At 36.0% G+C, this 14975-nt stretch overlaps 1 protein-coding gene and 1 pseudogene across 5 annotated transcripts in view; one reads left to right on the top strand and one right to left on the bottom strand.

Annotated features, from left to right (window-relative positions):
* Positions 1-14975, top strand: part of LOC143714414 (uncharacterized) — a 1189624-nt gene that overhangs the window by 253259 nt on the left and 921390 nt on the right. The window lies entirely within an intron of this gene.
* Positions 1-14975, bottom strand: part of LOC143714379 (uncharacterized) — a 35223-nt pseudogene that overhangs the window by 3292 nt on the left and 16956 nt on the right. Inside the window, exon 3 of the transcript XR_013195477.1 lies at positions 9309-9489. The product of XR_013195477.1 is annotated as an uncharacterized LOC143714379 (transcript). The remainder of the gene's footprint in view (positions 1-9308; positions 9490-14975) is intronic.

The raw sequence follows: 14975 nt of genomic DNA, 5'->3' as shown, positions 1-14975 counted from the left end.
ATTTAAGGACATCGAGAGCGTTGTATGAAGTGGCTGTGGACCTACAGTCTAGTGAAAGCAAATCTGAAAGCAAATATAAGATATTGTCCACGGTTTATGAAATTAACACCCGCCGCCATCCCGCGGTAATGTGTGTGTATTGCGCCCGAATCACGGCTACTTCAGAAAACCCAGAACAATATGACATACCAGGCAGTGACGTAAGTATACGCTGAAATAAAAAGTCTTTCACCTCAGAAAAACGGACTTTACTGTCCTGTCAGCCGTTATACTGTGCTCGTAGCGCGCACTCTTCAATTGCACGCGCAAATGCGCCGGCGCGCGCTGTGTATCGCTTCACTGTATGAAGTGCAAAAGAAACTACGAGCAACGTCGTTACAATGTAAATTAGTAAGTCACGAAATAAAAGTAAAATACCAATAAATCACGTGTTAGCTGAGAAGGATTTGCATGCAGGTATGATTTTCATTCTATTCACCAGGAGCTGTTTCATTAACAGTTCTTGTTAGTATTGTGTATTCACCATGGTAAGTGTCGTTTCCATAACCCCAAAATGCCACTTTATTTTCACTTTGTGTTATTTTTTATATTTTTAAATGACTGTGGTGGCTCATATCAACATTGTATTAACAAAAACTAGTTTGGGACTGCTATTTAATTGCTTTAGCATAGTCCTAATGTTTTTCTTTACTATGAGTCATTCTTACAATTTATGTGTATGTTAAGTAAAGGGGGACAGTCCTTGTGTTTGTGTTAACAATTTTTGTGTAAACATGTATTATAATATGCCTATATATATATTCAATGTAAATTGTGATAATCGTAATAATCGCAATTACAATTTCAAGGGAATAATCGGCAATTATGATTTTTGTGATAATCGTGCAGCCCTACTTTGGTGTGAGAGACCCGGGTTCGAATCCACTGTGAGACACCAATGTGTCCCTGAGCAAGACACTTAACCCCTAGTTGCTCCAGAGGCGTGCGACCTCTTACATATAGCAATTGTAAGTCGCTTTGGATAAAAGCATCAGCTAAATGAATAAATGTAAATGTAAATGTAAATATATATATATATATATATATATATATATATATATATATATATATATATATATATTAGGGATGGGACCATTACCGGTTTCGCAATAAACCACGATAAAATGTACTGACGGTTAGTAATATCGTTTAAAGTTCAATTATCATTAAAACCGTGTTTGATTATCGCGATTTTAATAACTCACAAAAAAAGTTGCTGTGATAGGGGTAAACACTTCAAATCTGCCGAGTCGTCCTGTGTGACCATCACACACTGTTGTATAGCGAACGCAAGGCAAGTTAACTTTGATCTCAATACTAAAACTACGTCTGGGAAATAATTGGGCACAAAATTTAGTTTTGAGTTGAAATATTCTATCTCCTACTAAAGGTATTCTCCTACAGAGAAGTATTCCTACTGACCTATTAAGCCCTAAATGGTTTAGCTCCTGTGTATTTAACAGACCTTCTATCGCCATACAATCCATCACGCTCTTTAAGATCACTAAATTCGAGGCTTCTGGTCATTCCTAGGATATCTAAGTCCACTAAAGGAGGAAGGGCGTTCTCACATTTAGCTCCTAAACTCTGGAATAGCCTTCCTGATATTGTTCGAGACTCAAGCCGTTTCTCAATGTCAAGGATACTTCCTAGGCAGGATTGATCCTTCCAAGTCATTTCCTTCAGAGGCTAGGCGAGGCTCCTCTTTAGCATTCAGAGAACACGTAAATGGAACAGGCTAGCAAGTGCACGTCATTACGTCACTGAAAAGGTCCGCTTTTGGCGCTGCAAAAATTCAAAAAGATCAAAAAGTTGTGATGTACACTACCGTTCAAAAGTTTGGGGCCAGTACGATTTTAAATGTTTTTAAAAGAATTTTCTTCTGCTAATCATGTTAAATTACTTTGTACAACTTAACTAGTTATCTATAAAATAAATGCCGGTGACGGCAACCAAGCTAAATGACAGGTCCGGTTCAGTTAGCCATCAATAACTTAATTTGTATATATTTGTATAATTTGTAATATCAATACAGTAGTAATTTGTACTGGCATTTAAACGTTAAACTTTACTTATATGTACAACGGTTATAACAAATGTATGGTAACTTACATGTACAAGCATAGTGCCCCGTTATTGCTCCGCTAACGTCTGACATTTTTTATTTTTTGAACAAGATAGCGAAGCTGGCGCATAGGATTGTGGGTGATTTGAGAGCGCGAAGGCTACACACATGCATCCTCTCCTGTGTATGGGATATTTTTTGAACGAAGGACTCAGTCCTTGGTTGAAATTCTGAGGATCCTCGACATTGGAACAGTCCTTCGACGGATGTCGATGACGTAGCATCCTCGAAATAACGGCTTCCGAGGATCCTTCCTTGACATTGAGAAACACCTACAGACTCGCTGTCCCAGTTTAAAACTAGATTTAAGACGCATCTCTTTAACCAAGCATTCACTTAATGCTTAACCTTTAATACTACTGCTGAATCAGTTCGAATGCATTAACATTATGAACATCAGCTATGCTAATTATTTCCCATCTGCCTTTCTGCTGTTATCTCGGGACGCTAGTCCCGAGGTAAATAGCGTTCGTCAGCTCCAGTTTGTATCCAGCCTCTCACGGAGACTTCAGATGCCCCAACGCCTGTGAAGAGACGACTCGACGCCTGTGAAGAGACGACTCAAAGCCGGCGATATGTTATGCCATAAATTAATACATGATTAACTAACTGTATTTTTCTATGTACATTTTCCGAAATGCACTTTCTGTAAAGCTGCTTTGAGACAATGTGTATTGTGAAAAGCACTATACAAATAAATTTGAATTGAATTGAATCTCACTCACTTGAAATAAACTTGAAGCTTCCGCAAAGAAAAGTTTGCAGCAAGTGGCTTTGAGCCAAAGACGAACAAACAAGTTCAAACAAGACTATTAAGAGATAATGATGTATATTCATTGTACTCTTATTACACCGATTTTTTTACCACATAATTACAGGGACATATTGAATAGAGATTAAATGTCTCTATTCTTACCTGTTAAATCCATTTTGTACAGCGTACAAAACTCATCCAGACAAGATGATCACAACAATATTATCAAATTCTGTAAACAATAAATCAACTCATTTTCAATACAATCAAAAACGGAGACGCAAGATGACAAGTTGTATTTGAATTAAATGAGAGCGGGCATCCGTTGTGATATATGTGTATGTGCACCGAGTTATAATGCGTTGCTATTGACGACGGTCATTATAAGGAAATGCCACAGAATAGAATCTTGATTTAAAAAGTGCATAGAGCTGCTTGTTTTATTTGTTGTTTGTTGATTTTCAAATATAAACTTGTTGAAATATTTTCAGTGTGAGCATCAGTTCTTTTTTAACACTTTCATCTTGTTTTAACAAAACCATGATAATATTGATAATCACGATAATTTCCATCACTATAATCGTGATATGAAATTTTCATACCGTCCCATCCCTAATATATATATATTATTTGCATGTGCTGTGAAGCCTTGCCGGTTAAACATGTCATTCGCGCTGTTTCTAACATGCGCTTTTCTGAATGCAAACACCCGAAGCGCACAGAAACTAAAAGGCTGTCCAACAGCGCCGGGTTACTGGACTTTCGAAGTCTCATTGCACTCATACTGTCAAATACACACAAGGTTTACATAAACACATTTGATTATGTCTAAAGTGAAAGCAATTGTTTGAGAGAAAGTCGAGTCCTTGTCAAATGCGTGTATATTAGATACCTGCAGGTCTTAAAGTGACAGAAGCCTAATGTGCTTTTTTTTTGAAGAATACGATTTTCCAAAATACCCACTTTTCCATACTGAGGTAATTGATTGCCATATCGGAGTTGCCAGCATAAGATCAACTCAACAGACTTAGATGCTGGATCCACATTTGCTCCCTAAGGTCTGTTATGGACCATCAGTGACACTATTCTCATGGAGATCAGGTGAGCGGAAACCTTCGCAAAAATACTCTCAGAATGAGAAGAGTATGCGTCACATACACTGTGCATTCATTGAGAATAACTGAAATACCATTTTCATTAACTGAAAATATATCTGTTTACCAGTTCCAGATTGTAGAGTAGTTCCTCGATTAGTCTCTCAAGCCTCAGCTTCTTGTCCACTAGGTAATAATATATCGCCTATCCCTACTGAAGGCCCCAGTCTTGCTTTGCTCAAGTTTCTCAAACTGTACCATTTCATAGTTTAACTGTTTATCTAAATATGAAAAGTGTTTGAATGTTTCTAACATGAATGTTCTTCAGCATCATGAATGAATGAAGAATAAACACCAACCTCTTTGTTCTTCAGGATCTTCAGTGTGTTTCATTCTGCAGGTTCTGGATCACTCGTGTTCTCACTGTCCTCTTTAATAAACTCAGTCTTTACAGATTTCAGCTCTTCCTGATGCTTTCATGCTCGTCTTCACTTGTAGCTGATGGGAATTCACAGCATTTATTGGAGAATTGCTCTGGGAGATCTGCTGATCTGACCAAATAAAAAATAATATCAGTTCCTCAATTTGTTTTTATATTAAATATCACATCTAAGCATTTATGTCTGTCTTTCTGAAATTAAGTAACTGATGCAAATGTATAACTTGATTTATGGCTAACCAGAACACTGTGCTGCTTTTTTTCCATTACAATATAGGCAGATATCTAGAAATAAAAAATAATATAAACATCATAATGTAATGTCTTCCAAATATTAACAATGGTCAGAAAAAAAAGTTGAAAGCATGGACACAGAAAAAAAAAAGATGAAAGCATGGACAGAAATAAACGTATATTTGTGAGCAGCAAATACAGTCTGTTGACACCAATGAAATGAGCTTTAAGTGTCAATGTACAGGAGATCTGAAGACATCAGCATAATAAATGAGGAGAAAACAGGAACGATTGTCATGAAATAAAGAGTGTTTTCAGCGGATCTGTTAATATTGATGATCCTCAGACTATCAACACTCATTCAACAAGACATTCAGGATCATCAGCAGATCATCTCACTTTATTCTGAGTGTTTGCTGTTAGAAACACTTTATTTTGAGTCAGGATACATGATAAAAGCCTATAAAACTGCTCTATTGAAAGAAAATGCTGTTAAGTCTCACAAAATGACAAGGATAAAACATAAAAACAAACAGTGCAGTTTTTTGCTGTATCTGTTCCAGTGTATTTTAACAACGGTAAGAAACACATTTGATTCGTTAAAGATAAAGCAAACCGGCAGCAGCATCAATTCCCCTCACAGTTCTCAAACTTTAACTCTTAACTTGACATTCAGTAAGTTAACAGTTCTTACTCCAAACATCGACACAATCACACAAACGAACACAAAATCTCTCAGGTCTGAATGAACTCCACATATTCTCCTCAGGCTGGCTGCTGCTGCACTAAATGTTTATTTCAGTAGTTCGCTGTGTCCGATGAAAACAATACAGAAATGAGTTTGTCGCTTAATCAAACTGTATAAAGTGTGTGTGATGGTTGTGTAAATATGAGAAATACCGTGAACTGCTCTCCTCACCTCAGACTTTTCTTCTTCCTCTTCTTCTTCTTCTTCTTTATTGGTGGTTTGAATTAGCGCCATCTATTGTGGGTTTTGGATCAGAGACTCATTTTACTCATTTTTTTCATGATACATTAAGCAATTAAAAAAATTGCAATAAAGTACAGAAAAACATGTTTATGTTTACTATTAACAAACGATTTTTTTCTGTTTTTTGAAAGAATTTAAAAAACATCTTAGCCTACTACAATTAGGCCTACATCCTCGGTAAATATTAAAGCAAGTATTTGTAGCCTATTTGTAAGAATTTTAATATTTACAAAGCAATTGATTTATACCCTCATGTTCTTTCTCGCTATCTTCTTCTTTTCTTTTCTTTTTTCAGTTTTCAGCTAATCACCGTTAACTGTATTTTGATATCAATGAACACATTAATACATTTTGTATAGGCTACAAAGTTGTATATCTTACATTTATGTATATAACATTTTCCAATAAGATAAATTAAATTTATAACAAATCAAGTCAAATATTTCTGAGCTGAAGTCACAAGATCATCCGAAACAACAGTCAAATATGAAATTTAAATATTAAACCTCTGGTATGTCTGAAATAAAAGGCAAAACAAACGATGAACTATTTTAATCTTACTGAAAATGTCCTCATAGCAATATCAATGATTGAAGCATCAGATCTGCTCTACAATACATGATTTGCACTATAAACGCACAGACCGTATGTGTTTATTTTAGTACAAGCAACTTTTTCCAGTTGAACTCCTATAGCTGGTGTTTTGCTTTTAAACACAGTAACATGTTTAATTGTTCAAGAACAGAACAACTCATGTCAAAACACATGATTCTGAACCTCATCAACATGTGATTCATCAGTTACTTGACAATTTGTCAATTTAAGACAAATAGTAATTTTTAAGGTAACCCCGGTAAAACAAACGATTACCAATCAAACTAAAGGTTAGACCCGATGTCCTTTTCAGCTTACCAAAGATCCAGTGATTCATGGATATTGACATGCAGGAAATACATGAAGCAAATTTGCATGTGAACCCTTTATTTAAATACAATATAAGTCTAATTCCCAGTGATCACTTATATCAATGTTTTATTATGTTTTATGTATATATGTATATATATATATATATATATATATATATATATATATATAGGTCTTTCTCAAAAAATGAGTTCATTATTTTCCATAATGTAATGATAAAACTTAACTTTCATATATTTTAAATTCATTGCACACCAACTGAAATATTTCAGGTCTTTTATTGTTTTAATACTGATGATTTTGGCATACAGCTCATGAAAACGATACTCGGTTACTAACGTAACCTCAGTTCTCTCTAGAGAGGGAACGAGTATTGCGTATGTTTAGCTTACGCTACGGGAAAGATTCATCTTCTCGAGATATTGAAGCCAAAAAATTATCCTTAATTTTGTATTCCTTGTCAACGCAGTGCAGCAGCTAGCAGACTTAGAACAGGCCATCTTGCGTGCTCATTGGCTGCCCTGTGGGCAACTGCTGCAGCCTACCAGTGAGCCCGGCGTGACGTCACACCCAATGAAAGGCGCCCGCGCCTTCATAGCGTCACAGCCCGCCAGAGTGGGCGTGGCTTAGCGTATAAAGTAGGGGCTGTAGGCTGACTTCCCTGGTTTTTCGTCGACTGAAGCGAAGTCGCTCGTGGCGCGAGCAATGTTCTAAAACAAACTCAGATAATCCAATTGCAAGAAACATGTAACAAAGACAAACAATACCAGACACTGCAGTGAGCTCAAAGAGGAACCTAAATACAGTGATGATGAGACAATGACAAACAGTTGTGATAATTAATGAGTGTCCATGACAACTAAAGACTGGCGAAACTAGGAACAAAAACAAACAAACATAGGAAACGGGTATCTGACGAATGCAAACTGAAAGTCCATTAAAACGACTCTAAACACACAGATCGTGACAGACCAACAGACAATAACGTTCTGTTTATTATATTCAAGTTTTAATGTATTATTAAAACTGCATTGACTGAAAGCCTGGAGCCGGCCTGGTGGTGATGGCTGGAAAGCCTGGAGCTGGTTAGGAAGATGGCTCCACTACCACTGGCAGGCCCAATCTCAATCCACCAAATATCACCATTCAGTTCCTCAATCCACTGCTTAAAACCATCCAAATGACTACACGTGAATCACAAAATCTGTTCAGAAGGTTCCTTTTTGGAGGATGATAAGCAGATCTCTGATGATGATTATTGATGATTGTTGAGGACGCGAGTTTTAGCAAAGCACAAGCACCAAACAAAGTGAATGAAAAGGTGATCTGCCGACGATCCTGAATGTCTTGTTGAATGAGTGTTGATAGTCTGAGGCTCATCAGTATTAACAGATCTGCTGAAAACACTCTTTATTTCATGACAATAGTTCCTGTTTTCACCTCATTTATTATGCTGATGTCTTCAGATCTCCTGTAAATTGTCACTTAAAGCTCATTTCATTGGTGTCAGCAGACTGAGGGGATTTGATGGTGACAAATCTGTAGATTTACTTCTGTTTATGCTTATAACTGTTTTTATTACCATTGTTTATTCATGGAAGATTTTACAATATTATTGTTTTATTCATGAGCATAAAAAGTAACTCATAGTAACTGATATATTTTTTATTTTGCTAGATCAGCTCCTCCCACTGTAATTCATCATCAGTGAAGCTCCTCCCCCTGTAATTCATCATCAGTGAAGCTCCTCCCACAGCAATACATCATCAGTGAAGCTCCTCCCACAGCAATTCTCCAATAAATGCTGTAAATTCCCATCAGCTACAAGTGAAGACGAGCATCAGAGCATCAGGAAGAGCTGAAATCTGCAAAGACTGAGTTTATTAAAGAGGACAGTGAGAACACGAGTGATCCAGAACCTGCAGAATGAAACACACTGAAGATCCTGAAGAACAAAGAGGTTGGTGTTTATTCTTCATTCATTCATGATGCTGAAGAACATTCATGTTAGAAACATTCAAGCACTTCATCACATTTAGATAAACAGTTAAACATTTTTGGCTTTCAAAAATGGTCATTAAAGCAAAGTTTGAAAAATGTTCATATTGATTGTCAACATCAGGTCAAACTAAATATTATTATATCTCTTTTATTTTACATTTATATCTGGTTCACATTTTTCGCAGCCATGCTAATGGGCATTTTGAAACTTTTCTCCAAGATTATATTTTAATCGGGAGAATCTGCTGTAAATAATGATGTGCCATTTTCTATGATCTGTGTATGTTTCATGAAGGTATGAATACTATGTGAAATAGACTTTTATGTTCTTATACTTTATATTTCTCTCTCTTAATTATTTATATATGCTTAAAATTAAAACATTTTCTTTCATTTCAGTACTGATGGGAGTGAAGATGGAGAGAGAAGAACTGAGTGAAGTGAAGGAGGAGAGAGAAGAACTGAGTGAAGAGGAGGAGGAACATCATGTCCAACCTGGAGAAAAACCTTTGAGTCGTTCAAAGACTAAAAAGACATTTATAAAGAAAAGAAGAGCCAAGAAATCTTTCACCTGCACTCAGTGTGGGAAGAGTTTCACAACCAAACAAAATCTTAATGTTCACATGAGAATCCACACCGGAGAGAAGCCGTTCACATGTGAGCAGTGTGGGAAAAGTTACTCAAAGAAAGGTAGTCTAGATATTCACATGAGGATCCACACTGGAGAGAAGCGGCTCCCCTGCACTCAGTGTGGAAAGAGTTTCATAGACAAGCATAATCTTAAGCAGCACATGAGAGTTCATACTGAAGAGAAGCCGTTCACTTGTGATCAGTGCGGGAAGAAGTTCGCAACACAACCTAATCTTAGTCGACATATGATGATCCACACTGGAGAGAAACCTCACACATGTGATCAATGTGGGAAGAGTTTTGCACAATCAGGACACCTTAATGTTCACATGAGGATCCACATCGGAGAGAAGACGTTCACATGTGATCAGTGCGGCAAAAAATTTCTTAGGGCATCAAACCTGAAGGCACACCTGACGGTTCATACGAAGGAGAAGCCACATTCATGTTCTGTGTGTGGAAAGAGTTTTTCACTGCTGTATAGTTTACAAACACATCAAAAAATTCATACTGGTGTGAGAGAGTACATATGCTTTGAGTGTGAGAAGACTTTTACTTCAGCACACAATTTAAAACAGCACCAGAGAATTCACACTGGAGAAAAACCTTACAAGTGTTCACACTGTGACAAGAGATTCAATCAGCCTTCTTATCTAAAAACACACGAGAGGATCCACAGCAGAGAGAAGCCGCACACGTGTGATCAGTGTGGAAAGAGTTTCTCTTTTAAAACTCACCTGAAGCGACACATGAAGATCCATGCAGAGGTTTGTTCAGCTAACTTCTTTATTCACTCAAATGAAAAACAACCAGTCTGAAATCACAGTGAGTAGTTCATCTTTATATATATATATATATATATATATATATATATATATATATATATGCATACATACACACTTTCATTCCCTGTACTCCTAACAGTAAAATAAGCCATAATAAAGGTCCAGTGAAAAAACATATTCTGTGAAACTGACAGAATTTAGAAAAAAAAAATGTGATAAAGAATTTTTTAAAGAAATGAATACTTTTATTTAGCAAGGATGTGCTAAATTGATTAAAAAATCAATTATTCATTAATGAATCCTGAAAAGAGCATTAAAATAGAAGTGTCCAAATTTTTGACCAGTAGTACTGTACTATTATACTATTGCGGCATAATTATGTATGCTAGCATAATTATGTTTACTGCATAGTAAACGGTGTATCACTTTTACATAGGCAAAATACAAGTGACTTGAATAGGCTATTACCATTAATGCTACTTTTGGTGCTGTTTTATGCAGTGCTTTGTAGTCCATTAACATCCATTGATTTAACAACGCAGATTCAGATCGCTTCATAAATGTAAATTCGTCTTTCCATGTAATTTTCAAACGATTTATGAATGACCTCAAAATTACCGCTACACTTCACATTGTCCAATGGAATTTGAACTTGTTGTGCCAGATGACGATTGGTCGTTGTATTATATGTAATATGTGATATGTTGATTTTTAATTGAATCGACACACTAACGTTACCTTTTATTATTGAAAAAAAACAAAAAAAACATTATTTTTCCCATCGAGCTATATAGGCCTAACGTTAGTCACTGAAAGAGCCATATTCGGATCGAGAGCGTCGGTTCCCGAGCAGACTGTGGAATACCTAAGTTATACGTTCACACCAGTGCATTTTCATTTTAAAACGCATAACTTTCGCTGCGGTTGCGCCTGCTCTCCACAGTTTTCCACCCTCCAAAACGGAGACTGACCTCTTCAGTGAGTCCGAAGTAAGACAGTCACACGCAAGTGACGCAACCCACAGCAACACGTTATGGGAACGACACCTCAGACTGACAGAAACGTAAAAATAAACGTGAATTAGGGTACTTTGGTCTTGTACACATTGTCATGTTAATTATAATCAAATGCATTTTGTTTTATTGACCATAATATTATCATTGATATATGTTTGAGAAGGGCACTTTTGATTAATTTTGAAAAAGAGCAGGGACTCGAGCACCCAAAGCCCCCGAGCACGTGCCTGTCCAGCAGTATACATAGGCATTATATTTGCCATATGTGCAACAAGTTATGATTGATTATTAATATTTCTTTAGAGCTAATTTGCTACATCGGCCATAAAAAAAACAACTAAAAAAAACAATTTCGGTTGACCACTAGTTTGATTTTACATGGTTGTTAATATGTAAATGTGTGAGGTCATATTTTGTTTGATTATTGAGCTTGTGCTTCAATCATGAGCTTGTGGTTGTGATTTCATAACCTTGATGCTTTTGAGTTGTTTTTGCAGGTTATAGTTAAGTGATCTAGGGAAAGACTTTTGTGTTGAAGTATTGCATTGCATTTTAAAGAAAAAAGCTCAGGAAATTGTTTTTTTAAATTAAATGTAAAAATTTTTTTGACAAATGATTGTTTAATGCTTTGTTTAATGTTTTAATTTTTGCAAATACATACGTCCATACACTTGTTCCAGTTTGAATATTCTCGATAGTACATCTCAAAATTGGGAAGATCGTGATTCAGATCGTGGATCGTGATTGTTCGTTATAAGATTGTAATATAACATTTTGGGAAGATCTCCCACCCCTAATTTGAAGGTCAATGTACCTCATTCATGTAAAATTTCAGGGACAAATTTTGTTTAGCAATTGTCGACTGTCCACTGTTACATCAGGGTTCACTTTTATATCCTTCAAATTTGTCTGTTTTATTATGAGTTACTGAAAATGAATAGTTTGTACTTTTATTTCAGAGGAGAGTGAAGTTGAGGATAAAAAGCAAGTCATAACTGGAGAAAAGTTGCTCTCAAACCAAACCAAGAGCCAAGAAATCTTTCACCTGCACTCAGTGTGGAAAGACTTTCAAAAACAAACAACATCTTGAGCGTCACGAGAGTTCATACTGGAGAGAAGCTGCTCAGCTGCACTCAGTGCGGAAAGAGTTTCACAAGCAAATATGCTCTCGATGTTCACATGAGAGTTCATACTGGAAAGAAACCGTACAAATGATCAATGCGGGAAGAGTTCGGCACAATCAGGACACCTTAAAGAACACATGAACATCCACCCTGGAGAGAAACCTTACAAGTGTTCACACTGCGACAAGAGATTCAGTCAGTCAGTAATCCTGCAAAAACACGAGAAGATCCTCACTAGAGAAAAACCTTACAAGTGTTCACAGTGCATAAAGTTCAAAACCGACAGTTTCAACTCTGAGATTCAGATCAATTCAAAGATTTATTTCCTCCCCAAAGAACAAAGTTAAAGTTTTATTCTTGTATATCATTTTGCTTCATGATATAAATGATATTGTTGTGCATGCTTATGAATTTTATATTATGGTCACTTGTCCTCTTGTATTTTGCTTACTCTTTCATAAAGGAAAGTAAAAGCTTAACTTTTCTTTGTTCAGGAAGCTGAGATTTAATTTGCATTTTTTCTTCACTGCTGTTTTTAAAATGATTAGTTATTCTTCCACTTGTGATGTATTAAGAAAACCCAGACGAAAGATATACTGTCATGTAGCTTTGCAACTGATCCTTCTTTGCTTCTCTTGTAATTAGGGATGGGTACTGGAACCGGTATTAATTAAACGGCTTAATTACAAAAGATCGTAGTATAGTTAAGCTCAGACGTTATCGGTTCTTTCTTTTCTTTTCATTATTCTGTGCATATGTATTCTTTGTTTTCTTATGTAGTCATATGTATTCGTAGTTTCATTTATTAAAGATCATACAGTAATATCTCAGTAGTGAATTTTATAAGAATTTGTATACCTCTACTCACAAGTGATGCTTTTTTGAATAAGTTGCAAATTAAACCCATTCATAAACCTGGAAAAGATCCTCCCCTAAGGGTTGAACTCGACCAATAAGAAAGGTGCCATGTCTGAGAGGGAAAGTGGCTTTTAGTTGATTTACGAGTCTTGTCCCACGTGTGGTTATACCTTTATTAATGCTCAGATAGCTATAACACATCCACACTGCATTCTAGAAGAAGGTGATGTACATCAAAGTGTGAGTCATTAAATGAGGATTAATTAGGTAGGAGGCATGATACAGGTGAGGTTACATTGATCGTTAGTTGGTTGTATACCAGGATACATACCATAATATATACCTAATAGTACACGAGACAGTAAACCATTTACACTCTTTCTTTCACAGTTTTATGCATGTTCATTTATAGATCAGTTAGTCTATGATTAATGCAGCAAAGTCTGTTTTAAAGAGGGTTTCTGTTTCATAGTGTCTCTCTTGAGTATGTGGCCACATTCCTCGGAGGTCGTAAAATCTCCTTATCATTCCCTGTAACATGACACTGTTTCTGCCCTTGTGTTTGTATATAATGTATAATTAGTGTGTGTCTGATTGGTCCATACCCAACATGTATTATAAACAATGGCGTCAATAAAACCAATCGGACCCGGGGAAACGTTAGTGAAGATGATCGAGCAGAACCTGTTCAAGAACGGCTGTTAAACGACGTTTCAGAAAGATTTGTTTTTTGTTGTTCTCTCATTACTTTTTAGATACGCTGTTATTTAATTGTACTAATTATTATAGAATTACAAAAAAATAAGCTTTATAAACAAGCATTTCATATAATCGTTCTAACAAATTATACTACAGTTCTCAAAGGGATTTTTTTGAGTAAAGACGGCGGATCGATCGTTTCTGACTGTGTGCCACCGTTACTTTTGTACTTTTAGAACGATTGTTAGACAAATATCTGTCGACAGAACTAACCCGAAACGAACACTAAACATCGGCTGCCAAATCAAACACAGAACCATGTTTAGCATGCCTGTAGATAAACAAGCATGTAGATAAACATAAACCCACTAAACATTGGACGTAGGATAGACGTGCAGATCATGTCTATATTGGGTCTGTCGGTCCATGACCAATTCTGGACATCTATTCGACGTCCAAACTAGGTCCACTATTTGGACGTCCTATGGCAAGCTGTTTTATCTTAAATTGTACCCAGCCTTACTCGTCGTAATTGCATTTTTACTAGTAAGAATTCAATTAGAGAGCTCTACAATTCAATTCTTACTAGTAACAATTACAATTAGAGAGCTCTACAAATGAATTTTTACTAGTCATATGTCTCCATTGACTTCCATTCATTTTTAATTACAGAGCTCTACAATTGAATTGTTACTAGTAAGAATTACATTTAGAGAGCTCTCTAATCCAATTATGACTAGTAACAATTACAATTAGAGAGCTCTGTAATTCAATTGTTACTAGTAAGAATGCAGTTGCAGAGCTCTTTAATTCAATTACAGAGCTCTGCAATTATACATATCTTTAATTCGTTTTTTTACTAGTAAGAATTCAATTAGAGAGCTCTCTAATTGTAATTGTTACTAGTAAGAATTGAATTGTAGAGCTCTCTAATTGAATTCTTACTAGTAAAAATGCAATTACGACGAGTAAGGCTGGGTACAATTTAAGCTAAAACGGCTTGCCATAGACGTCCAACCATGACCCAACTTGGACGTCATGTTGACGTTCAACATTTGACCGTTGAACTGGGTCATTTTTTTGGACCTCATTTGGACGTCTATTACAGGTGCAGGAAATTTACATGATTAATATGCAATATTGTTTTTATTTACAAATATCAACATTGTTGTTATCAACATGATTAATACATATGAATACAGCTTATTTATAATTATTTAAGATCATTTTCCAAAAGCTTAAACATTAGAGCACTGGCACTT

This window comes from Siphateles boraxobius, unplaced genomic scaffold (genome assembly GCF_051911475.1).
Source record: "Siphateles boraxobius isolate OS27281-9 unplaced genomic scaffold, OSU_SipBor_1 54, whole genome shotgun sequence".
Taxonomy (NCBI): Eukaryota; Metazoa; Chordata; class Actinopteri; order Cypriniformes; family Leuciscidae; genus Siphateles; species Siphateles boraxobius.
The sequence above is the reverse complement of the archived record's forward strand: the minus strand, read 5'-3'. Positions and strand labels throughout refer to the sequence as shown.